General features: G+C 40.0%; 1 long non-coding RNA gene across 1 annotated transcript in view; it reads left to right on the top strand.

Annotated features, from left to right (window-relative positions):
* Nucleotides 1–2,135: 2,135 nt before the first annotated feature.
* Nucleotides 2,136–27,451, top strand: part of LOC118350862 (uncharacterized) — a 32,259-nt gene continuing 6,943 nt past the window's right edge. The window contains exon 1 of the long non-coding RNA XR_004805460.2: nt 2,136–2,291. This is a non-coding gene — a long non-coding RNA (uncharacterized LOC118350862). The remainder of the gene's footprint in view (nt 2,292–27,451) is intronic.

Raw genomic sequence — 27,451 nt, 5'->3', positions numbered from 1 at the left:
GGCTCCCTAATGGCAGAGGAGAAGTGGGCCTGAAGATACAACCTGAAGTGCCCCATCACAAGCAAAATGTCTTAGGACCTCATATTTTATCTTACAACTGTGGGTAGATTTTGCATTGTGCTCCTTTAGTAGCAAATATTTTCTATTACTCACCACTAAGTGGAACCAGTGCTTCAGGAAGACTTTTCTTGTTTATCCTGTGGTTCTGGGATATGGGCCACACCAGGATGTCAAAGTCTTGAGAAACACAATGGCAGATGAAGGTCAGATAAATTAATTTGGTGTACAAGGCCCTTCAAAACCCGGCGCCTGATTATCTCTCCTCACCCCCTTGCCTCTCACCACTGTCCCATACACACCTCCCAAAGCCCAGCTCAGCTCTCATATCCAAGGCTATGTTAGGTCCCCTGTGTATGTTCTTCCTCAGGACCTTGTGCATCTTCTGCCCATACATTATCAATCTTCATTGTTTACTTCTGTGTCTGTAGCTCTAACCTATAATCCCTTGAGGAAAGGAGCTGTGCCTTACTCAACTGTAACCCAAACCTGGCACAGTGCCTGGTATATCTCAGGCACCCAGCAAACATCTACAGAATGTACTGGGAAATGAGCGAATGGATCACCAGTCATTCCAAACAAATGCTTATTTAAAGTTGTAAGGACCCATATATAACTAATAGGTGATAAATACATTCCTGGTTGATTTGATTGTCCAAGGGCTGAAAGCTACTGTATTGCCCAGGACCACGGCACCAATCCAAATTTACTGAGAGACCTGTAAGTTTCAAAGAACCATCGTTTCTCTTGGGACTTGAAGGGACTTTTGAGACTCCCTACCTTAAAGCAGCAGTTGAAAATGGGGTTTTGATGACATTGTTTTTCCTGGTCTAGAAGGCACCAAGAATCAGATGCAATCTGCAAAGGCTTCAGAAGAAAGTTGAGCCTAAGTTTAGGAAGATTCTGGACCTGGCTTTTCCATTGTCATAGAGAATCATAATTTGTCTACCCATCTGTCTCATCCATGTCTCACATTCCCTATAAAATATTGTCACTGGGACTATAATAAAGTTTGGTCGTTTGAATGATCTGATGAGCTAACCCTACGGTTCAATGTTTAGTTTAAAACAAAAAAATAAAAAAAGAAAAGCAACACTTTGCCAGGTAAAACACCATGAGTAGAGCTCCTATGCCTTCAAAGTCTCTTAGAATTATTTTGGCAAGGGCCAAATATCAACAGCATTTCATGGAGTTTTCGGTCCTGCATGAGAGATGCTCAGGAGGAAAGTTCTGCAGATGCAGTAATTTACTGAGGGAAGTGCTTTGCTGTTTTTTAAAAAGTCTGAATGGGTATCAGAGTGAGCACAAGAGGGAACAGGAAGCAACAGAAAAGGATATGACTCCAAGGCCATCCCTAGGTGCCTAACACACACAGCAGTTGGCCAAGAGTTGAAGTCAAGCAGCCGTGAGTCCTGTTCTCTGAGAACTCATAGTCCCGGACCAACATTGACTCAAATACGTGATTTTTTTTTTAATTTTTATTTATTTATGATAGTCACAGAAAGAGAGAGAGAGAGAGAGAGGCAGAGACATAGGCAGAGGGAGAAGCAGGCTCCATGCACCGGGAGCCGGACGTGGGATTCGATCCCGGGTCTCCAGGATCAGCGCCCTGGGCCAAAGGCAGGCGCCAAACCACTGCGCCACCCAGGGATCCCAAATACGTGATTAAACACCACTTGGCCAACTATACAAATATTCAAAAACAGCCAAAATAGGTATTTCTTATAGACTGAAATGAAAATACAAGCAAATAGATTAAGAGCAGCCTAGCCCCTCCCACCGCAGTGAAGAATACAAATTGACATCTCTTCTCTATAAATAGCTACCGATGGATTCTTGCTGAACTACTCTACTTTTCGCTGGCTCAGAAGATGTCTTTTTAATGTATAGACTATGATTTGGGGATGTTTAACACATAAGATTTATTATTTAGAGTGTTTGCTAATTTTGTTTTATTAAACAGTGTTTATAAATAGTGTTTCCAGTCAGTACAGATTAAAAAGGGGGATTGTATACTTTAATTAGTTAATGACAGTGAATTATTTATCTCTGGCTTGGCAAAGGCTGAAGCAGCCTATTTGCTGACTTCTACACAGGCTGGCCTGCAAGCATTTCCTCTCGGGATTGCCTGAAGCTGCCACCATGAGCTCACACACCATTCCTTCCGTCACCACCAACTCTTTTCCAAACACACAGTGGAGTGACAGCCCGCCCGGGTGTGGGCTGCTCCCCAGGTAAGCAGAGTGCCTTTGTCTTTATATTTTCAGATGAGGTTCTTTTCCAAAGTTCTAGAGCTGAGAGAGTTTTACAAAACTACTCTTAAGAGATAGAAAGATGAGTAGAAAGAGAGATGCTGTACATAGGACATTGTAGTTCGACATCAGAACTACTGCTTGGAGTCATAGGGCTTTGTGCATTTAAAACTCCTGCACCAGCACCCAAATATACTCAAAATTTTCCTTCCTACTAAAGAAAAAACAACAGAACTGCAATGACCTCCAAGTACTCAGTGTCTGTTTCTCTAAACTCAGTGTCTGTTTCTCTAATTAGGATTAGTGTACATGTTGTATTTCAGGTGAATTAGGCTGAAAACCTTTATATCGATACAAGCGACTTTCACTAGTTTATTTTGTGGAGGAAAATAAAACCTGTGACTCGAACGTGTAGAAATCAGATGCCAGTGGATCTAGCCTTGACACAGGCTTTTTCAAGACTGACCTTATTGACTACCACCCAACGCTGAGAATCCAGTTGCCAGACATTCTGATTGACAGGCAAGAAAACACAACAGCTGGCTGCCCATTTAACAGAAACACTCGAAACACATGTCAAAGTGGATAGAATTGAGCATTCTATTTCCCTTTCTGGAGAGAAGATAATCCCCTGCTTTCTATTACAGCATATTTATTTTAAATCACTATGAAATAAAGTTCTCACAATGTAAGATGCCCCCAAACTACAGTTATTGACAGCATTATAGAGGAACCAAAGTCAGGCATTTGGAGTGGAGTCTGAGGTCCCCTCTCCCTCATTCCACTGTGCGCCCCCAGCCACCCACAAACCTGCCAGGAATCCTGGAGAAGAGGTAACCTTGTTCCCCTGGAAAAATCTAGCAAAGGCTATCCAACAATTTATTTCTTTAATTTTTTTAAAAGATCATATTTGTTCATGTGACACAGAGAAAGAGCACAAGCAGGGGGAGCAGCAGGCAAAGAGAGAGGGAGAAGCAGGCTCCCCGCTGAGCCGGGAGCCGGATGTGGATGCGGGGCTCCATCCAAGGACCCTGGGACCATGACCTGAGCTGAAGGCAGACGTTTAACCAACTGAGCCACCCAGGCACCCCTATTCCCTTAATTTTAAATGGCAGTTTACATACATACTTACTCTGCAGTATCTCTTTTCTTTTAAACCAAGAGAATCCTTTCCAAGAACTATTTTATTTTTTTTCCAAGAAATATTTTAAATTACAAATATAAAATCTTTTATGAATATAGATTTCATATTTCATCCCCTAAAGCTTTCCTTTATTCTGACCTTCTTCCTTCCTCCATTTCTTTTTCTTCTTAGCTAAACCATTAAATGACTCTCTTGCCATTTTACATTTTGCTGATAGGCAGTTCCTGTAATTAATAACCTTATCTTTCTATGCATGAGAAAAACAAATTTAATGCATTTTAATAAGGAGTTTGGAAGAACAAGGAGACATTCTACTGCCATGTTAATTTTGGTAAGACTAGAAATAACCTGGTGGGCTAGTGACTGCATGCAGTAAATGGTATTTGTGCAGACATTTTTTGTTACTCTTGATATTGGTATTTCCATATTTCTTTTAAACAAATTTCTGAATAGTCATAGAATGTGGAATTCTTTAGTGAACAAATCTCATTGAATAATGTGATGGCTTTAAAGCCACTTTATCTTTACATCTGATTGTAATCTTGTGTTTGTGGCTCAGTTGAGCAACCTATAGGACTGAGAATTAGAAGACAGGGTTCCAGGTTTTCTAAAAATTGGCTCTTGACTTAGGGAAAACAGCCTGATTGCTATTTCCTTATCTATGAATTGGGAGACATGAGTGTATATGCCTAAAAGATCTCTGAAATCTCTTCCAGATCCAGCATTCCACAATTACACTGGGGTGGGGGGTGGGGGTGTCTTTTTTTTTTTTTTAATCCTGCTTTAAAGCTTTTAAAGTTGGATCCTTTGAAATGTGAATAATCAGGTCCCCATTTATCTAGGGCTAAATTTTTGTACTTCCAAAATGAAGGATGAATGATGAAGCCTATTCCTTTGAAATTTGTGAAGTCAATGAGATCATGATGGGTCCCTAACAGAAAGAGCTCTGTCAGGGGCTCAGAGTGGTTTCTGCCCTTATTTCCTGTCCATCCACACACTGAATCCTGTGACGTGGGTGGATCTGTAATTTCATTCCTCAAAAAGGAAAACTGTGTTGGTGTTGCACAGACCGGTTGGTTGCCCTGTGCAGAGCCATAGAGAGTCACACAGCTAGGGAGGGCTGGACAAAAATCCTGATCGTCTAGAACTACACTGATTTTTGTTACAAATCTTGTTTTGTGGGTGCCCAGAAGTATTCCCAAGTCAAGAGCAGAAAGTAAATGAGAGTGAACCCCCCAGTATTTACTGAGTGCATACTCCTCAGATTGGGTTGCCCTCTGAGTAGGAAAGAGAAGGGTTAATTGAGCGTCAAGGTATCTTCTCCACTAGCCTGTAAGCTTGTAGAGGGAATGTGCCCTGTCTTACTAAACTGAGGTAGGGACAGTACCCTCCATTCCCTCCTCCTCACATCTGACTTCTTTCCACTTTCACCATATCCCTGTCTTCCATTTGCATTGGCGAGTGTATTTATTTCTCCTTTAGGGCAGGGAAAAGGCTGATAATTTTCAGCACTGTGCCAGGCTTTCCAATATTTTCCAATTCTGTGACTCGGTAGGCACTCGATAACTATTTGCTGATTGATGAATCATCTGGGCTGACTCCAGGGAAAATGAGAAGTTGGCTTTGGTACCTTTGATAAAATACTTTATTCTCTCAATCTATTGGTCCCCTTCCCCACCCCCACAAGCCCCATTTGAAAAGTATGAGTCCTCAATTAATACCTCAGCCTCCTAGTCATTGCGAAAAGCAGGGATTGTGAAAGCAGGGATCAAGCCCCCAGGGAGAGTGGGCTTTAATTATGGTTTAAGGAAACAATGCCTCCACTTTAGCAGTCTATCTAATTAGTGACACTCTTACTGGAAGATTTGAGCAGGTAACCAGAAGGGGGTTCTTGGCAAGGCTCTACAGCCTTTAAATCCATCTTCAAATAGCATTAACTACTCGCTTTTCAATACTCATCCCTTTCTTCAAAGGGCAAAGCTTAACCATTACATAATATTATACATCTTTTGAGTATTTTGAACCATACTTTATGTGTGACTATACTGTAAAGGGGGAAAGTTACTTATTGAAATAAGTTATTCACAATAAATTCTAATGATCAAAGAAAGCAACAGAGTATTTTTCTGAGCATTTGGTCATGGCTTCAACAAATAGTCTTCCTTAAGAGCTTATTGTAAAAGGATTTCACCTACGCTTATAAGGATGTCTTCATTTATGCTTTAGCAATTCTGAATTACATTTTAGTGGCATTTCTCTTTCTCCATGCTCAGCAAAAGTTAAAACAGCATCATCATTGACTTCTGCATCATGTTAGAGCAAACATATTTATTTCTCCTTTTTCCTGCAAAGAAATAAATTCTTTATGTGCTCTGCACGTGGGCTGGAGGGAGTAACAATGAGGGGATTGTTCCGGTCCTCATCACTGCCTAACCTCCGAGGTAAGATCTATTATTCTTTCAAGCACTGTCCTCTAGTGGGGAAAATAAATGTTAGCGCTTTCAGAACAAGCATTGCATCTCTGGCACCACCACCAGCCTTTTGGAAGTGCTTTCCACCAACCCACCAAGTGCTTTTCCTGGGCAAAATTGACCCTTTTAACAACATGAGTTGAAGAAACTCTGAAAAGGAAAAACTCTGAGAGCATATATGTCTTTACCAGACAGAGTAAGGTCATCACAAAACGCTGAATAAACGGGAGAAGAGGCCTTGCTTATGTATGCTATGACATGAATCCCAAAAGCTCCCGAATGAAAGACAAAGAAAAGGGTACGTTGCCTATGTTCTTAAAAATCAGTACTTTAAAGGAAGGAGTTTCGTGTTGACAAATGTCCTATTCTGAAATTAGAAGCTATGTAGGGGAGATGTGTCAACTTCTTCAACTGCGTGTGCAACTCAAGCCTAGTGGGCTATCTGATGGGATAGTTCAGGATTTGTCTTTATTAACTCCCTTTGGGGCCTAATGACAATTCACATTTTCCAGATCATTTTGTCTTAATTTTATTTGGTGTCATGCCTGACTTTGAAATTATGAGTGAGTGTTGAACAGGGTGTATCAGTTAAGGTTTGGGGCATTAGACTGAGTCAGACCCGGGTAAACCATTCATTGGTTAGCTGGCCTTTCTAAACCTCAGTGTCCTGAGCTGTAAATGGGGATCATAAGAAAATCTTCCTCAAAAAATGTAATCAGGAACTCATGAGACGATGCTTGAAGAATACTTAACATAGTCGCTGGCCCTTCACAAACACGAAGTAGATGTTTGATATTCTTAAAAATACCTTTTGTAATTTTTTTGGCATAGCTTCCAGAAAGTTCTTTGTCCCCTAACCAAGGTCCAAACCAATCTCTCAATAGAGCGTGTGGGAAACCAGAAATCACTAAAGTGCTCACTTTTACCAGATCCAGTCTTGGCTCGGTGTGCGTGCTCAGCTGGACTGTGCTTCTTCCTCTCTGTTGAATTTTTATGTTTGACACCTCCTTAGGGGACCGTTTCATATCAGGTGTCATTTCACATCAAGAAGCCAAATTTTGTGACTGCTTATATACACTCAAGAGCATGAACACAGCCAAGCTGACTGTTCCCGCTGTCAGTTCCCAAAATAGTGATCTAACCTCCATGCCCAAACCAGCATAAACCACAGACTTGTACAAGGGGAACTCCTGGGAAGCTAAGATCCGGAAAGAATCTGTGAAATATTCATACTTTTCATTGCTTCATAGATATGTCTAACACCGTGCGAGGCTAGAAAAGGATCTACAGAGCATCTCTACCATAGACTCTTCCATCCTTCCATGAACCAGGCCAGCTGCACGGCTAGGAATGTTTCTGCAAGACAGCGATGGTCAATGGGGGCTTCAGCGGAGCCAATCTAATCCTCACCTTTGCTTCTCTATGAAAAGTGCCCTAGAGTCTTCCTGCTTGCTTAGTGTCATGTGAAAGATGCTGAAGCTGCCACCACCTGATCCCAGTGTTTCATTACCGCCTGACCCTGACCTGTCAGTCGACTCTCACCAGCTCTTTTGCTCATAAACAAAGCTCAGATCCCCCTTGGGCCAGAGAAGGGGTGACAGTTGAGGTTATAACGGGGGTCAAAAATCCACAGAGGAATCCAATTACTTCTTTGCAGAGGCAAACCCAATACAAATCTCCAAAAACACATGTACTGACTTGGCCCAAGTTGGAGAGAATCCTGAATGGAGAACCAAAGGAAAGCCACAATGAGGCAAACAATTCCCAAATCTGTTTCTCATGACATCCTGGCACGATCTGAAAGAAATGACAAAGTGTACAGTTGTACTTAGTAGAGCCCAGGAACTCCAAAGAGAATAGGAAAATGGAGATTCTCAAGACTGAATTATCTGTGAACTTATTCTTATGAAAACACGAAGGACTCCGTACCTTCTGGCTGGGATGCGGCACATTCACGGACACTGAACTCCTATCATGCTGCTGCATGTGTTTCTATTTTTAAAAACAAAGTGAAAATAGTCTTATTACTTCAGGCTTTCCTCAAGCAAATTGTTGGACTAGTTTAGACTGTTCTCCAGAGAGTAATTTCCCTCCTTGGACATTAGAGGCACGACAATTATAGCACAAAAACCCACTTCAAGGCAGGTATTTGGTATTGTTTTCTATAGACTAAAAGTTTTGAAGATTAACCAAAAAAAAACTTTAAAACTTTAAAACAAAAAAGTTTTAAAGAATCAAAATGAATCCTTCATTCAAAACCTTTAAAAAGGAAAAATAATAATAGCAGTAGATAAAAATTTTTCAGGGGGTGACAACTTCATTGTGCATAGTGAACTCCACCCCCAGCTATTTCTGCATTAGCATATTACACCAGCATCATCGTCCTCACACTGACACCTTAGAATTAATTACATGTGAGACAGGTATAGGTATTTTCTGGCAGGTATATTGAGTGCTGAAAACAAAGCAAGGTGTTTTTGTTAGAGTGGATCGATAAGGAGGAAGAAGTCACCCCAAAGTCACTCAATGCTCTGATCTATTCGGAGATATTAGATGTGAAAGAGAGCAAAACACCTGTGAGTATGTGCGTGAAGCCCAAAGTTTGACAACTAGCACTTCTCTGCCTCATGAACTTCCATCACCTCCCTGATGATAAAACGCAGAGAGGAGGCAATAAACTGCAAATTTGATGACCACATCTGGGCGCTGGGGGCCAGCCTTCTCATAGATCATGTCCTGCGGAGAGAGAGTGGTGAGGGATGGGGGCACACAGAGTCAGGCAGCCACTGAGCTCACATAAAATATGTGACATGGTTCTTTATTTAGAGCTAAGAGTTCAGGTCCCTCTTCCATATCCTCTTACTCTGGCCCTTGTGATATTATAATAAAGTGAGCAGGGACCGTCACCAGATTTAGAGGACTCCTGTGGTTCACTTCTTGGACTTCTTCTGAGGCTGCGTGAAACTTTGCTTCAAGACCCTTCAAAAAAAAAAAAAAAAAGACCTTCAAACACAGTGGCTGAGTCAGGCTTCAGAGAGTCATCGAGGTAGATGCTGAAAAGGAGTCTTGCCGAAGTGAGTCAAGGGCAGCAATTCAGGAGGAGGCTCCTGGGACAGTTAGAGTCTTGTCAGCAAACACGGATTGACGCCTACTACGGACCAGTCACTTCCAAGTTCTGGAGCTACCACAGTGAACAAAGCAAGACCAAACAAACATCCCTGCCTTTTAGCCTCTAACTGAATGAATGAGTGAATGAATGAATGGCCTGATGCGACTGGCCCGTACAAAAGAGCTTCAGCAACATGGACAACCGTTTTGACTATTTGAGTCTTTCCATTGCTTATTTCAGTGAAAATTACTAACATGACTGAATGAATCTTAATGATCAAAGTTAACACGCTTTTGAAAATTCCATTCCACAGTCATTTATGAAACGATGGCTAAAAACTGAGCACCGTACTCGGCCTGGGAGATGCAAGGCAACATGAGATTCCTCTGCTGAAGGAACAAATGCCCAGGAAAGAGAGAAAGAGAAGCAGAGGGCTGGGTAGGCTACTGAGGTGGGCCGCCTCTCTCCGCCGGGAAGGTAGGGTTTTCAAGAAGAGCTGTGTAGGTGGTTCTCCATGGCACATGGAGAGGGGGATGCTAAGGACAAGGCAGGCGGAAGATGCAGAGGGACACTCCCAGGCCGAGAGAGTAGCACGTGGAGGTCACGAAGACAGGGTGAGTCCTCGCCCGGTGAGGCCACGCGGCATTGGGAAAAGCCACCGCGTGTTGGAGTCCAGCACACCCCAGCTGGATTCCCAATTCCGGTTCTTCCTGCACATCCCAGGTTTCTCATGTCTGAAGCAGGAACACAAATACCTCTGTGATAGAGAATTTGGAAGATGCAGGACGCTGATATTTGGACCAACAGGATGGGGACAGGCCACCTTGCACAATGAGCTGGGGTGCCTCGACCACCATTTCCGGCTTAACTTTCACTCTCAGAAACCAGAGGCTCCAGTTTGATCTCCGGAGAAGAGCCCGGCCAGCCTCTGGAGGCCCACCCGAAGGAGCCCTCCTCACCTGGAGGAAAACCAAGGCGCCCCGGCCCAAAGCCCCAGGCAACTGTCCCCGGACCCGCCAGTCCCCCGTTGAGCCTCCCCCGACATGAAATGGTGACTCTGCCCCCCAGACACCATGAGGAGCAGGGACAAGCTGTGGAACCCAGACCTGTGAGCACTGGTTGTCCTAGGCCACTAAGTTCTGGGGTGGCTCATTATGCAGCAGCAGGTAAGTGAAAGAAACGTCGAAGAGGTCTTCACTGTATCCAGGAGAGGATGGACTTTGTCAGAAGATTTTACACCAGGTAAAACAGATTCCTAATTGGGCAAGGTTACCCCATTGTCAATATGGAGGCTACACTGAAGAGGATGTTCCTGAAAGCAGGTGCCAAAGAGGGAGCTACTATTAGGAGCAATAGCTACATGAGACTTCTGGGGGGTTTGTGCGCCCGGGTGGCTCATCAGGTCAAAGCATCTGCTCTGGCTCAGATCCTGACTCCAGGGCCCTGGGGTCGAGTCGCCGTGGGGCCCCCATGGGGAGCCTGCCTCTCCCTCTGCCTCTGCCCCACCCCCCGTCTCTGCCTCTCATGAATAAATAAATCAAATCTTTAAAAAAAAAACTTACTAAAAAAAAAACTTTAGGGGCATTTGTAGAGTAACAGAGGGACAGCAAGGACAAAGCAACTTTCTTGGGCAAGCGAGCTCAGGAGGGTTTAATGCTTTGCAGAACCCTCTGGGAATTCTTGATTCTTGAACAAGGAGCCTGTGTCTCTAGTTTGCACTGAGTGCTGCAATCCTGAGGGAGCGGCTCCAACCCCTGTATGTCAGGGTGGGACACACGCGACACAGCACCCCCTCGACTGTGGCCCCTTCAAGGGTGCCAGGCCCGAGAGTCCACACCCAGGGGCACGTCTGGGTCTCCCACTAGCAGCCGCGCTTTGGTTGCTCCAGTGCTGACATCAGCATCAGTGCCACACAACAGACACACCAAGAATAGGAAGAGCACTTCTAGTCTTCTCCTCCCAAAAGCTACCAAAGTGGCCATTAAGGCGTCAAGCTTCTCTGGCTTCCTCATTCAGGAAGTAAGGTAATAATCCCATCCCCACCCAGCTCGCAGGACTGTGGCAACTAGGCAGACATGTGAATGAAGCACTTTAAATTCCCCACAAAGGAATGCATCCAACGACATCCAGCACTAAAAATAATTCTGGTAACAACAATAACCCTCCTGCCGTGTCCTCGACCCAGGTCCTGCTGAGGTGGCATGACTTTGCTCTTTAGAATACCCAGACCCAAAAGGCCTGGTACTTTCCAGAGGTAAAGAAGAGATAGTAAATAGATAAGCACTTGGTCAGTCTGAAAATATGTTAGCATGGTATAAACTCCTTTTTGTTTATTTATATTGCCTCATCATTTAAATTTTTTTGCAGCCATCCATCCATTCATCCAACATCCATTGAACATACTTTATTATGTATCAGGCACCATGTTAGGCACCAGGAAAGAGAAACCAGTAAGAGTCCCTGCCCTTAAAAAGTTCTTAACATGTAAACTGGAGATTGATACAAAACACACACACACAAAAAAAAAAAAACAAAAACAAAGAAACAACTAGAGGATAATGTGCCAGTGTCATGAACCAAGTGCTAATGGGACACACAGAAAGAGACTGTTTATAGTGGGTGGAGGGCAGAATGAGGGCTTCCCTGAGGAAGTAACATTAAGTAGCCAGGAATTAATTTCGGTGTGTTGAGAAAAATGAGAGTCAATACTCAATAGAGTATTATTAACATCACACTGATAATACCTTGTAAGCCTTTTTTTTTTTTTACCACCACACCGTCTTTGTTTTCTAAAAAGCCATTCTGGGTTCACTGTATTTCTTCATGATTTGATACCAAGTTGCTGTGTGACCTTGGCAAATCACCCAAACCTCAGTGACCATTATGAGTTTCTTACACCTCTGAGCCTCAATTTCTTCTAAAAGTGGAAGATTGGGACACCTGGGTGACTCAGCGGTTTAGCACCTGCCTTCAGCCCAGAGTGTGATCCTGGAGACCCAGGATCGAGTCCTACGTCGGGCTCCCTGCATGGAGCCTGCTTCTCCCTCTGCCTGTGTCTCTGCCTCTCTCTCTCTCTCTGTCTCTCATGAATAAATAAATAAAATCTTAAAAAAATAAAATAAAATAAAAGTGGAAGATTTAGAAATAGATAATGCATAAGATTTTAAAATTTCAACAGACTGATACTTTTTCTATTTTGATAAACAGATTGATTTTTAAATGATTATGTCAGGACTTAGAGTCATGAAATGTTAGGAATTTCAATACCGCTACATTGGGGGACTGTATTTATATTCCAGTAGTGTTAGCATCATTCAAAAATATATATTTTTACTTTTTTTTTAATTTTTTTATTTATTTATGATAGTCACAGAGAGAGAGAGAGGCAGAGACACAGGCAGAGGGAGAAGCAGGCTCCATGCACCAGGAGCCCGACGTGGGATTCAATCCCGGGTCTCCAGGATCGCACCCTGGGCCAAAGGCAGGCCCCAAACCGCTGCGCCACCCAGGGACCCCTACTTTTTTTTTCAAAATATTTTTTGTAACCATAGTTAATGATTTGAAAACTTGAGTGGAAACAGCCAAGGAAGAGGCCTCTCTCCAGCCCTCCGTTTCTGTATAAGCAGGTCCCTGAGCAGGTGCCCTGCCTAGCCTAAAGAACCACAGGGAGGTTCAAATGCTAAGGTCGTGTGACACTGTTACCAGCAAGTGTAATACAAATATCTTCCTTGGAAGATGAGCATGATTTCAAATCTGTGCCAAAAGTCATTCAGAGTTAATCCAGTAAATAAATGAACAGTGATTTTTGAGACCGGCTTTTCCTCCAATTTGTACGTAGATTCTGAAAGTAACTCAGTGAGATAACTTTTTAGAAAGTACATACGCTTCCTTGGCCGTGTGAAGATGTGGTGTCCCAAGATGACTTCTTTTAAACATTACCAGTTTAAAAATAACTGTGGGGGGGATCCCTGGGTGGCTCAGCGGTTTGGCGCCTGCCTTTGGCCCAGGGCGCGATCCTGGAGTCCCGGGTTCGAGTCCCACATCGGGCTCCCTCCATGGAGTCTGCTTCTCCCTCTGCCTGTGTCTCTGCCTCTCTCTCTCTCTCTCTCTCTCTATCATAAATAAATAAATAAATAAATAAATAAATAAATAAATAAATCTTTAAAAAATAAATAAAATAATAAAAATAACTGTAGGGGTGCCTCGGTGGTACAGTCAGCTAAGGGTCCGACTCTTGGTTTGGGCTCAGCTCCTGATCTCTGTGCTCAGCATGGAGTCTGCTTGAGAATCTCACTCCTTCTTCCTCCCGGGCTCAGGTCCTTGCTCTCTCTCTCTCTCTAAAATAAATCAATCTTTTAAGAATTAATTAAGGGACGCCTGGGTGGCTCAGTGGTTGAGCGCCTGCCTTCAGCCCAGGGCATGACCCCGGAGTCCCAGGATCGAGTCCCCTGTAGGGCTCCCTGCGTGGAACCTGCTTCTCCCTCTGCCTGTGTCTCCACCTCTCTCTTTGTGTCTCTCATGAATAAATAAATAAAATATCTTTTTAAAAAACTAAAATCAACAAAAAATTTAAAAAATAATAGAAACAACTGTAGTACCAACACTAGAGTCATGACTTACATAGTGTTTTATACATGACTTCTAAATAGGACTGATGAAGAAGGCTAGCACTGTAACTCATTTGTACAAAGGCGCAAGCACAACGGTCATTGTAATGGACTTTTCACCATTTCAAAAGTGCTTTGCATAAATCATCTCATTTGAGCCTAATAACACTGCAAGGGATATTTTAATTTTATTCTCAGTTTACAGATAAGGAAATTGAGGATTATCTGTAAAATGATACTGGGCCAGTTGTTAACCTTCACGAGCCTTAAATTAGTCACAGGGCAGAGTTTCAGTCCCACAAATCCCAAATCTGAAGTCCTCCCATGTTCACACACATATTTAGACTACTAGACATCTTCATTTCACTGATGAATTTATTAAAGCTATGTCAAGCCTGTCTGGATGTCTGGAACTTTCTGAACAGCCGTATTTTCTCATTCCCTGGAGATGCCAATGAGCTGGGTTCATGACATGTTGTAGCTCATTGGGAAGAGTCTGTTTCCTATCCTAAGGCTTCACCTGGTGGCCATGTGGCATATTGATTGATGGACCCTTGTGAGGGGTCTATGGCCCCACTAGAAACAGAGGTTCCACTTGTCGATTCCCAACCTCGTTCTTCAATTGTGCTAAGCTCTGGACTTGAAACCAGGCGCCAGCAGTGAATGCTCCCCCTGCTTTGCTAAAAAAGTCATTGAGGTGAGGTTCCTAATGGACTTCCGGGCCCCAGCTGCAGGTCATCCTCCTCTGGTTTGCTAGCTTCACCTATAAACTCTTCCCTTCCACCCTCATTCACTTCCTCCTTTTGTCACACACTCGAAGTGTCCACAGATGTCAAGTATAGAAAAAGACATGTGGTGCTAGTGCTTCAGTGCTGGCACAAAGGTGCTTCCTGAAGAAGATATGGCCCCTCGCAGGGCTGCTTGGTAGGCTGCCCGCCTATGTTGATCACCGCCCGCTGCTGATTCTTGACTCAAACAGCCTCACCACTTCTGACCTGGCACCAGGCCACCCCGCCTATCAGCCCCCTGGCCCCCCAGCTGTATCAAGGGCGGCTGTGGGGGCAGGCATCCCAGCCAGGAATTCCTACACTGCTGTCAGTGAAGAGGTTCTATGCATTTTGGCTGGGGAACATGTCCAAAAATAAAAACTAGATACCGTGGCCATTTGTTTGGACTTTGTGGAAGAATTATTAGTCATCGGGGGAAGGGACAGGGACAGCGGAGAAGGCAGCATGAAATTAAATCTAATTAATCACTCTGACAGGCAGACAAGAACTGAGCCCACTCTTTCCAGAACAGTGGTTGGAAATCTAGGAAATGGGGGGTGGGGGCACATTTAGCCTTACCAAACTGCATTTATTTCTTTGGAAATGGGAAAGCCCCAAATGAAAATTAGTGGACGGCAAGGAAACGACCTTTTGATCGGAGTCTAGAATTTAGATGGAAGAGGGTCAGTGTGAAATTAGTTTCAATCTTTGTAATTTATTTACTCCACATGATGTTTACTAATTTAGGCCATCCTGATGGAGAAGCAAATTCACTGCTCCTTTAAGTTGGAGCTGGGAGTGGCTTAGAGGCCTGTAATCCTTTGAAGGTTGTCTGATGGGGTAGGGAAGGGAGGGGAGTGGTATGTAATTTTTAAACAGCAGGGGCATTGGAGTTAAACAAAACTGGAGTTAATCCTTGCTTTTCCTAATTTCCTTCTCTATGCCTGTTTCCCCATCTGTTAAAAAGAGATACTAGTAATACAACTTCATAAGATTGTTGTGAAGAATAAATTAAAAATTAGACATAAGGAGCTGCCTGGCAATTAGTAAATTCTCAATAAATACTAATAAATATGTAACCAATCCCCTCTACACATGGCTTTCATAGGTCGTTGTCTTTGCTGAGATAAATATTCTTGTGGCTTTTCATGCCTGCTTTCTTTTTCCTGAGATCTGGTTGTCAAGTGCTGTCGATATTAAAAACTGGATGAAAAGAAACATATGATTACAATTTATATTTTAACAACACCTCTCATTGGTGCATTGATTTTTCACCCAACTGATGTTATATTTATCTCATCACCTAGAGAGTGAACTTGAATGGTCTCAATTTTTAGTGACTCCCTCCTTATCACATAGTAGTAGCTAGCACTGTGCTAGGCAAACAGTGTACATTAAATGTTGAGTGGTGTCCAAAGTAGTGTTTATTTGGGTTTTTTCCTCCCAGTTATTTTTTTCCTCCCTTACCTTTTTATAGAGCTGGGAAGAAAATTGCAGGCTGAGAGTCTAGTATTCCAGAAATACTGGCTTTCATTTAATACAAAACAACAAACCTCCTGTTTATTAAATAAAAATAACATCAGGTCCCTAAGTACTTGATGAAAGTACATAAAGCAAGATATTTTTCCTACTAATGAGAAAAGAGTATTTTTTTTGCTTATACCAAGTTTCAGACAGAATGAGTTACATGAAAACAAAACTAAGACCAAGATTGATAAGTCAAGTTTATATCTACACAATTGGCTCTCTTTATAAATAATTGGACATATTTTTACTCAGAAACATTTTGGGCTTGTTTTTAACTTGGCACCACACCCAGTATGAGGTGTAATGGCTCGAACTCATGACCCTCCCAGAAACTTTTTGAGATTGAGGCTTGCCTCGATTTTCATTTACTTATTTGTTTAATTTTTTTTAAAGATTTTATTTATTTATTTGAGAGAGCAAGCAAGAGGGCACAAGCAGGGGGAGCAGCAGGCAGAGGGAGAGGAAGAAGCAGGGAGTCCAATGCGGGATCCATCCCAGAACCCCAGGATCATGACCTGAGCCAAAGGAAGACACTTAACGGTCTGAGCCATCAAGGTGCCCCTCTCAATTTTCATGTAAGTGAATAAAGGAACAGATCTTTAGTAAGCAGAGAAATTTTAAATTCCAGAAATTTTTCTATTCAACTCCTCATAGTAAATTATAGAGTTCTACGATCGAATTGAGAGAGCTAATTAAAGTTCATCAATTTACATTTATTCCATTATACCTATTCTCTTCCTTTCTAGTTGAGTTATCGTTCAAGCCCCACAGGTTCTGTTCAATTTCGGCTGCTTGGAATTCTTTCCCCTTTCATTCCATCTCCTCCCGGGCAATCCAAGGAGAGCCAGAAGTTAGAAGAAAGGAACACAAAGAAATAATTAGCAATTTCCTTTCTAACTGACCTCTTCTTTCTTTCTTTCCCTCCTCTTTCTAAGCCTAAAATAATTCTTAACAGAAGTGGTGTGACTACCCTCCTTGAAGTATAGCTTGCATATTCAAAAAACAATGCAAATAAAGGATAAATGCAACAGAAGTAGACACAAGTCAAGCAGATACAAGTTGGCTTTAAAAAAATGTAAAAAAAAAAAAAAAAAAACCTGATCTTTAGTATCATACAACTCCTCCCTTTTTGCTCCAAGGACTGTGGTTTGCTTATAACTTCATGAATCGAGATGTGTATCACGTTCATAAAAGTTTATCCAAGAATGAAAAATAGTTTGTAGAAGAGGGTGTTAGGAAACAGGGAATTTGGGATAATAAAAATTCAGCAAGCTTCCAAGATGTAAATTTTTTCATAGCAGATGGAGAGGGCATCTTTAATTGGTAATCCCCCTGGCGTTTACAGAATTAGAGCAGGGATAACCACTTGCACTTTGCACACTTTAATTATTCTGTCTTGATCTGATCAGAAAATCATGAGCTTGTCCTTTTATAAACATGAGGATTACACAGAACCCAGTAAGTAGTCTCAATGGGGATGTCCAGTGAAACTTAATAGAATGAAGAGTTCTGTTATTACCATTTCTGCTTGTTAAGTTTTTATCTCAAAGCCCCATATTTGTATTTTTTGCTTTGTACTAAAATAAGCAGAGTCAAGCTGCTTTAAACCAGTTATTCTAAGCATATCAATGAAATAACAAAAGCCTCCCACTATTAAAAGTTCTCCCTCTAACTTATTCTCCTTAATTTTGTTTCTCCACTCTACTCTTAAAAAAAAAAAAAATCAAATGCTCCTCTCCTTTTAAAATTGCTCTGGCTTCATTCCTATTTCCTGCCAATTCCCCTCTATTTTAAAATGAAGTTTCTGGCCCACTTAGAAGTAAATTTGGCTTCCTGACTATTTCCATGCCTGCCTGTGTAAATTTAGAACAGCCACTCAGATGGAGGCGCTCAATGTTTTCGAAGAAAATTAGATAGGAAGAGCCCTTTAAAGTCATCCGAGCCCCTTCATTTTACTTGTAAATAGAAAACGAATCAAATCTCCTTCCTCTCCCATCAAATAAAGACTGATAAGGACAGAGATCCTTGGCTGCAGATTTAATCAGACTTTTGAAACCGACCCCCTCCAAGCTCGGGCTGGGTCTCTGCAGATGTAAGAGTGGCCGCAAGAAACTCCTGCTTCAGACTCAGGCTGCTTGGTTTCCAGTCTCCTGCTTCTTGCTTGCCCTCTTTAGTCCACATATAATTTCAGAATCTGTTTCATTTTGTTCAAAAAGAAATGCCCATATGTAAGGAGCGTCATACTTAAAGATGAAGGAAAAGAAAACTACCTTAAAATATCCCTTGTTGTTTTCTCTTTTGAGCAAAAGGAACACATCGGTCAGAAAAAAAGACACATTCTTTTGTCACTCTTTTTTATAATTCAATACACGTTTCAAGTAAAAAATAAATAAATTTATAAGACATTTGGGGAATACCACAAAGGATTGTGGTATTGACCTTTGGTATGTAGTGGAATTCCATAAATAATGGTTTCTAATAACTGGACGCTGGGGATATTTTTAGAAAGGAGTCCAGGGCACAGAGACCTGAGCTGTCCCATCTAGGGGTATCTTTGATCTGCTTAAGAAAACGAAGTTTCAATTCTGCTATTGCTGTCGCCCTGACAACAGGAACATGAACTCTATTAGGATCTGCTCATGTTTTATATAACTTTTTTACTTATTTCACGTTTTTCTTGAAGAAAGCACTTTTTCCTTCTGTTATTAAGTCCTACTAACCAGATCAGTTTTACTCCCTGTGAGTAGAGAGCAGAGCAAGATTGCCTTCAATCTGCCTTCATAGCAGGCTCTACTATGGATCCTCTTCACTTGAGTCATCACTTTCTTCTGTTAACACGGGTCAAAAATTTGTTAAGGTCCTTATCGTAATGTGTGTGGATGGTTTCTGAAACCATGAACCAACTTGAGTTCATTCCATTGAGTTGTCTGATTTTTCTGCTTTCCACTAACTAGAACAGAACATCTTACTAGACACACAAATGCTGGCCAAATGCGTAAACAAACCAAAACAAATAAACAGCTGTGATTAGCCCCTGGACTCAGAGGTATTTTGCACTGATGAAGGAGATTGCTGGTATTTGTAAGGACACGGTCTCTAAAGAAACACCATAAATATTGCATCAATGTCGTTCTCGTGTACACTCATTAGTGTCTCCCAGTTCTCCTCCTGTTAGGTTTAACGTGGTCTAAGATGTTCCTACGGTTTTAAATGAATAGATTAGGAAATGCATGGAAATGTTTTAGCCTTACAGAAGATGGAGACACTTTTAAGGCCGTAGGAGTTTTTTTCTTACTTATAGAAACAAACCTTCTTTAAGCAACGGCCCATCAAATCAAAGCGTGGTTCTCCTAAAAATCATTCATATTAAAGACTTCTTTACCAGTTACTGCATATCACATGGGTGCTAATAAAATGGACCCTGCCTAATGAACAGCTGTTATTATTGCTTAAGCTGATTGAAATAAGAGAGAATTATGGCCAGCTGCAAAACACATTCATGAGTGGTGAGAGAAACTAGCAGCTGGTATTCCATTGCTATAAATATTTTTAATTAAAATGTACCTCCTGGTTTTCAATTTGCATAATAGTAGGGAGTTTTAGTTACTTACTTTACCGGTAAAGTGATGTCTTTCTCCTCAAGAGAGTTTTTTTTAACTCTTCTATTAACAACAATAACCATTAACAATAATGGTGGCATCTCGCTGGCTGATAGGAAAATGAGATCTGTGATGAAATTCTCATTCTTTTCCAGAACTATTTGCTTAAGAATTTCAAGGTTTTGTTTATTTGCTGTTCATCTCGATTTCTAGGTAGAGTCCCAGCTACCCATCAGTTCTTATAAAGAGTAAAGATAGAGTGAATTGATGAATCTTAGAAGTATCAAAATGGGACTTGTGTTAGAAATACAACATACACACACACTTCCTTATTAAAATTCTGTGTTTTAAAATAAAATAAAATAAAATAAAATAAAATAAAATAAAATTCTGTGTTTTGACTTCTAGGACTTTCTTCTTAATACTTCCCTTTTGTCTCATCATCCATTTGTTCTCAAATACCGATGACTTCTAGAATCTGGATCCCAGGTCACTTCTACTCTGCATGCTGTCCTCAGATATACTTGGTTCTCTGTGATGTTGTCCATATCTATCTATTAATGATGCAAAAATCTCAGTCTCTAGCCCTTCCTTCTCTCCTGGGCATTAAGAATATACATCTGGATTCGCCTAGGCACTCATTAGTTTCCACACATCTACTCTTTTTCTGCCTTTTTTTAAAAAAGATTTTATTTATTTATTCACGAGAGACACACAGAGAGAGAGGCAGAGACACAGGCAAAGGGAGAAGCAGGCTCCATGCAGGGAGCCCAACACAGGACTTGATTCTGGGACTCTGGGATCATGCCCTGAGTCAAAGGCAGTTGCTCAATCACTGAGCCACCCAGGCGTCCCACTTTTTCTGTTTTCTAATCTCAGTTAACATATATATATATTATATATATGTTAACATATATATATGTTATATATATGTATATGTATATATCAGTTAATATATATGTTATATATGTGTGTTATATATATGTTATATATAACATATATATAACAGAATATTACTCAGCCATAAAAAAGAATGAAATCTTGCCATTTGCAATGACATGGATGGAGTTAGAGTATAATGCTAAGTGAAATAAGTCAGTCAGAGAAAGGCAAATACTGTATGATTTCACTCATATGTGGAATTTAAGAAACAAAACCAACAAATAAAGGGTAAAAAAATAAAAGAGAGACAAACCAAGAAACAGACTCTTAACAACAGTTTGTAGAGAACAAACTGACAGTTACCAGAACAGAGATGACTGGGGGGGAGGGGGATGGATTAAACAGGTGGTGGGGATTATGCAGTACACTAGGGATAAGCATCAGGTGATGTATGGAAGTGTTGAATTACTATATTGTACATCTGAAACTAATATAACACTGTATGTTAACTATCAGAATTAAAATAAAACTTAACAAATGAAATAAAATACAAAAATAAAATAGCACTAGTATCCCCTACATCACTGAAGCCAAAAGCCTTGGAGTCACTTGAGACTTCTTTACCCTTAAGTTCTTGACTACATATTATCAGTGTCCAAGCTCTGATAATTTTACTTCCTAAATATTTCTCAGCTCTGTTCCCTCTACCTTCATCCCCATTGCTATAGCCCTTTATCTGGACTGGGAATGTTCTTGCCTAATTTGTCTTCTTATTCCTAGATTTGACTCTCCAAATTTGTTATTTATCTAAAATGAAATCTGACCACATCATCTACCCTGGAGATGGCTTTCCACCATCTCCAGGATAAATTTTGATGTTTTTAGCATGGCATTCAAGGTCTTCCCTAATCTGACCCCAGCCTATCTTTCTACCACTCCTCACTTCTACTCCAAGCTGAATAGTTCTGAATTTTTCTAGTCCCTCACTCATCAGCCTTCAAAACTATAGGTTAAACATGACACTCTGGTGAAGTTTTCTGCAGAATCACCCTCCTCCCCTATGATTCCATGAATTTGGATCGTGTATATACCTCTAATGTGACATCTATCAAAATACATTATAATCATTTGTTTACATGTTTGTGTCTATGATTGGGTCATTCTTTAATTAAGGACAATGTCATTTTCATGTTTCCACAGTGACTGACATGTGGGTACTTAAGTGTTTTGTGATATAAAAAGAATAGATTTTAGAGGTACCTGGGTGTCTCTGCTGGTTAAGTGTCCGATTCTTGGTTTCAGCTAGGGTCATGATTTCAGGGTCATGACATCAAGCCCCATATCAGGCTCTGCACTCAGCTCAGAGTCTGCTTGAGATTCTCTCCTTCCCTCTCCCTCCACCCCTTCCTCTGCTCGTGTGTGCACTGGCACACATGTTCTCTCTCTCTCAAATAAATAAATAAAATATTTTTTAAAAGAATGGGTTTTAAGTAATGACCTTAGATCAATATTCTTAAAAGCATGTACATTAAATAGACAAGTGTGGAAACTCAAATTTTTTTAAACACCCATTACTTTCATTTTAATGAGATAGGCACTTTGTTGATAAAAGCAGGAAATCTTATCTATCTTTATTTATAAATGATGTTCAATCAAAACCACTCATTCTCCTGGAAAATAATGTTGCAAAAATTCCTTACTGATACACTTAATTTGCCTCCAGTGACCTAAGATTTATGTTTCAAATATCTTCATAAGATGAATAGCTGTTATAACATATGAGTGATGAATCTACTGTTATAGTATAAATAAACTTTCTAAAATTTACTTATGAAAAAAACTATAAGCCCTTTTTTAGCTAAGAAATCAGGATTTAGAAATGGATCTATGGGTCTAAACAGTCATTAGTAAGCACATGGCTGAAAATCTGCTTGCTTAGCTAAGTTGGCTTAGCACTAGAGGAGAAATGCAACAAGTTTCACAAGAAGGGATGTTTTATATAACCTAAGTGTCTCTGTATTCAAAAAGTAATCAAACCTCCTAGTTCTGTCAAGAATGCACACCAACCTAGTAAAAAAATAGGTGGAAATTCTAGATAAATTATAACACAACACAGACAAGTCTGTGCACGTGCACACAAACACAAATAAATGGCTGATTTATTAAAGGAAAATTCTAAATCAGCAAAAAGAAAGAGAAAATTTATAGCGAATGTGATACTTTTGTAATCTGATACCTAAAAGAATCCTAGCTGAGAAAATAGGGATTATTGATATCCCTGTTAGGAGAGCAAGTTTTGTCTTTGTGAGTTGAGATGCCATGTTACTGAGATGCCTTTACATATATACGGTACATTGGAAAGGCTGCTAGATGAGTGTCAGGAAAGTTTGTCTTGGTCTAAAGCTGAATGGAAAAAAAGCTCTACTGGAAAAATCTTAAAGCCTGTGTCATATACTGATGTGGAATCCAGTTGTCTATTGCTAGCTTTGTATAGGTTCTCTTAGGTTCAAAAATAACAATGAGGTAATTCTGGATCAACGAACACCTTGAGGCAACTAGAAGAGCTTTTTACCAATAGTTCAAAACATAGAAAGTTCAGGAATCTTACAGTAGAAAAAAAAATCTTCAACTGAAAATGAGATCACAATAGGAAAAATTACTACACGGATATTTGCTATGCAGGAAAGTTAGTAGGCATGACTATTAGGAGAATTAACACTCTATGAGGACTGGAGCTAATATAACAATCTGAAAAAGACTATAAAATAAATGTTTAATGTGTTCAAGAGATAAAAGGACTAGAAACCAGGGCACCTGGGTGGCTCAGTCAGTTAAGCGTCTGCTGTTAGCTCAGATCCTGTTCCTGGGGTCCTGGAATAGAGCCCTGCATGGGGCCCTCTGCTCAGCGGGAGTCAGCTTCTCCTTCTCCCTCCGTCCCCCACACCACCTCCCAGCTTGTGTAGACACACACTCTCTCTCTCAAATAAATAAAGTCTTTTTTAATAAAAGGGCTAAAAACCAAGAATAAAGGATACTTAGAAGACAAAGAAACAAATAGAATGTATAGAAATTATATAGCTACAAGGAAAACAATGTATTGGAAGGCAATTCTAAGGAAATAGCTTAGAATAAAGCACAGAGACATAAAGAGGTACCAAATATCAAAGAGTGGTTAAGAGAAAAAGAGGGGGCACCCAGGTGGCTCAGTGAGTTAAGTATCCAGCTCTTGGTTTTGGCTCAGGTCATGATCTCAGGGGTGTGAGATTGAGCCCTGCATCAGGCTCCGAGCTCAGCATGGAATCTGCTTGAGATTGTCTCTCTTTGCACCCCCCACCCCTCCCCACTCCCTGCTCACACATGCACACACACACACTAAAAACAATTTTTAAAAATTTTTTTAATTAAAAAGATAGAAAAGAAGGACATAGTGAGTCAACAAAGCTTTAATGGGAATTGTAAAAAGAAAGAGTGGGGAAGGGGCAGCCCAGGTGGCTCAGCAGTTTGGCGCTGCATTCTGCCCAGGGCCTGATCCTGGAGACCCGGGATCCCTGCATGGAGCCTGCTTCTCCGGGTCTCTGCCTCTCTCTCTCTCCCTCTCTGTCTCTCTCTGTCTCTCTCTCTCTCTGTGTGTCTCATGAATAAATAAATAAAATCTTTTAAAAAGAGTGGGGAAAATAATATTTAAGGAGAAAACAGATAAAGATGTTCAGTGTTAATGAAAACATGAGTTAAAAAAAAACCATGAGTTTACAGACTGAAAACACACAAGTCCTACATATAATAAAAAAAAATCCATTGATAGATACATTGATAATTGTTGTAAACGACAAAATTCCAAAGACAAAGAAAAAATTTAAAAGCAACAAGAGGAAAAAGCACAGATTACCTACAGAGGAACACTTATTAAATTGATAGTTGTATTGCTATCAGCAACAGTAAAGGCAGAAAGAAAATTGAATAATATCCATAAAATGCTGACAAAATGTGAACCTACAATTCTATATCCAAGAGAATTTCTTCAAGAATAAGAATAAAATAAAGATATTACATAAAGGGGTTGCTTGGGTGGCTCTGCAGTTGAGCGTCTGCCTTGGCTCAGGGTGTGATCCCGGCCAGATCGAGTCCCTCATCGGGCTCCCTGCATGGAGCCTGCTTCTCCCTCTGCCTGTGTCTCTGCCTTTCTCTTTCTCTGTGTCTCTCATGAATAAATAAATAAAATCTTAAAAAAAAAAAGAAATTACATATAAAAGGTTAGGGGATTTAGCACTCACACACACTGAAAGAATTATTCAAACATATATTTCAGTGAGAAATATATTGAATCCATAGAGTGAGAGAAGCAACTGTGAGCAAAGAAGTGTATAAACATGTAATTTGATCTAAATATGCATTAATTTTAAAATAAACAAATATATGTGTACACATGTGTATGTTATATTTGATTAATTGGAAGATATTTAAAAACAATCGGTGATACTTCTATGCAACAATATGGAATATCCAAACCATCATGGTAAGAAAAAGAAATAAAATGTTAAGGATTAGGAAGAAAGAAACAAAACCAGCATTATACGGAGACTACATTTTGATTATGTTAAAATCCCATGAGAATCCACAACTAAAATTATAAATTAATGAGTATCCTGAATGCTTGCTACATAGAATATCAATATGTAAAAGTCAATTACACTGTAATTGTCTACAATACTGAAAATGTAATTTTAAAAGATATGTTTTAAAAAGAATACAATTGCTAGATAGTTCAGAATACCTATAGAAATGCTCAGAAATGTACGAAATGTTACGGAAAGTCATTCCAGAAGCTGTAAATAAGTGGGGAGATTACACCATGTTTATGGATAGAAAAGTTCAATATCCTATAGATGTCCATTCCTGCCAAATTAATTTTAAATCAAATCTCAATCCCAGTAGCTGTGTGTGTTTGTGTGTATGCATAACCAGAGAACTGATTTTAAACATTTGATTAACCAAGGGACAAGAATAACCCAAGCAATTTTTTAAAAGAAGGAGAAGATGCAGAACATCTTCCTACTAGATATATCTCAATACCCCCTATAAAAAAAAGCCCAGCGTTAGTACTGGTATGGATAGCTACACCAATGAAACAGACTAGAAAGCCCATGTATAAAAATTTTTAAAGTCAATTTCTGTTTAGATTGTGTTTAATTGTGAAACATTTTAGACATACAAAAAGATACAGAATAAATATCATAGTCACCTAGTACCCACTAAGTAAAATATGACAAAAGAAGCATTGTAGAGCCACCAGAAAGGACAGTTTAATCAATATTCCTGGAACAACGGGTTTTCTATATAGAAATAATACAGTTTGATACCCGCTTTATACCACATGCAAAAATCAGTTAAGGAGAACTAAAACAAAAATGTAAAAATAAAATCCTGAAAGCCTTGGGGAAGAAAATGAGAATATTTTATATTGTATTTTATGAAAAAGGAAAAAATTTTAAAGGAGACTCAAAAATTACAAATCATAAGGAGTTTTACAAATTAGATTATAATAGAATTTTAAAAGTCTATTTATTAAAGGACATCACTTAAAAAGTGAAAAGAAAAGTTATATAAAGTGAGAAGTTGTTTGTAATACATGATACTATTTTGTGACTATGGATAAAATTTAAAGGCGAATATTAAGCTTGGTGAGGATGTGAAGAAAAGCAAATAATTATGCATAGCAATTTGGTAGTATTTATGAAAGTTGAAGTTATATTTTCATCTATGACTATATTTCATTTCTAAGTACTTTTTCCAGAGAAATTCTCTACATTCTAAAAGAAAACATTATACAGGAATGTCCATTGTTTCAATGATAGTGGTAATAATAACAATTAGAAGTGTCTATTAATTAAGTGAAAAAAAAAATCAGAGTATGTTCATACAATGTCAGAAGTTAAAAGAAATAAATGACAGTTGTATGTACCAACATGTATAAATTACAGAAACAATAATATTGAGTAAAAAGATGTGTTGTGAAATATGTTCCATATGATACTTACATAAATTAAACTCACACAAAACCATACTGCATGGGATTATGTGTGCAGGCGTATGTTATAAAAGTAGGGATATGCATGAGAAAGACAAGCACCAACTTTAGGACAATGATACCCACTGAGAGTGAAGGGTGAGGAATTCTGAAACCCAACAAGGCAAAATATTATTTTAGGTAATGGGTACTAAGAGACTATTATACTTATTCTATACCTTTTTGTATGTCTAAAATATTTCACAATTAAACACTATCTAGCCAGAAATTGACTCTGAAACAAATACATGCATAGGTGTATGTGTATTCGATTAATTGGAGAATATTCTAAAACAACGTGTGATACTTCTATTCAACATTACACTGGATGCTTTTTTTTAGAGAAGCAATGGGAAAATTATTCCTATAAAATATTCTTATTTCTTAATCTGGACATATTACATATATTACCCAGTGTTTGTTTTGGTTTCTTTTAAAGGTTTAATTTATTTATTTTTTTCCTGAGAGACACACAGAGAGAGAGGCAGGCTCCCTGCAAGCAGCCTGATGCAGGGACTCGATCCCAGGACCCCAGGATCACTCCCTGAGCCAAAGGCAGGCGTTCAACCAAGCGTCCCTTACGCGAGCGTAAAAGCTATGCTTGGTAAATAACTTTGATCACTGAGACCAGGAAACCATGTTGTCAGTCCTGGTACACATCTGCGTCCCTGTGTGATGCTTTCTCTGAACATGATGGGGGTACAGAGAGGGAGAGGATAGAACTGAAAATTGGTGGCAGATAAATCTAGTCTCTTGATACATTGAATCACTGAAAATGTCAAAGGGCAACAGACATAACTTATTGATATTAGCAAATTCAGCGTAAAGCACAGAGTTGTGGACATGAGTTGAATTTATGTTTGGAGACAGTTCAGTTTACAGTTTTCTCTTAAATGAGGATGCAAGGACACATGACAAACAGGGACATTTAATGATTTTGTCCCTCCTGGTCATACTTCACTGCCTCTCGTT

The sequence above is a fragment of the Canis lupus genome, chromosome 15 (assembly GCF_003254725.2).
Source record: "Canis lupus dingo isolate Sandy chromosome 15, ASM325472v2, whole genome shotgun sequence".
In the NCBI taxonomy this organism is placed as follows: Eukaryota; Metazoa; Chordata; class Mammalia; order Carnivora; family Canidae; genus Canis; species Canis lupus.
This window is presented reverse-complemented; position numbering and strand designations above follow the sequence as displayed.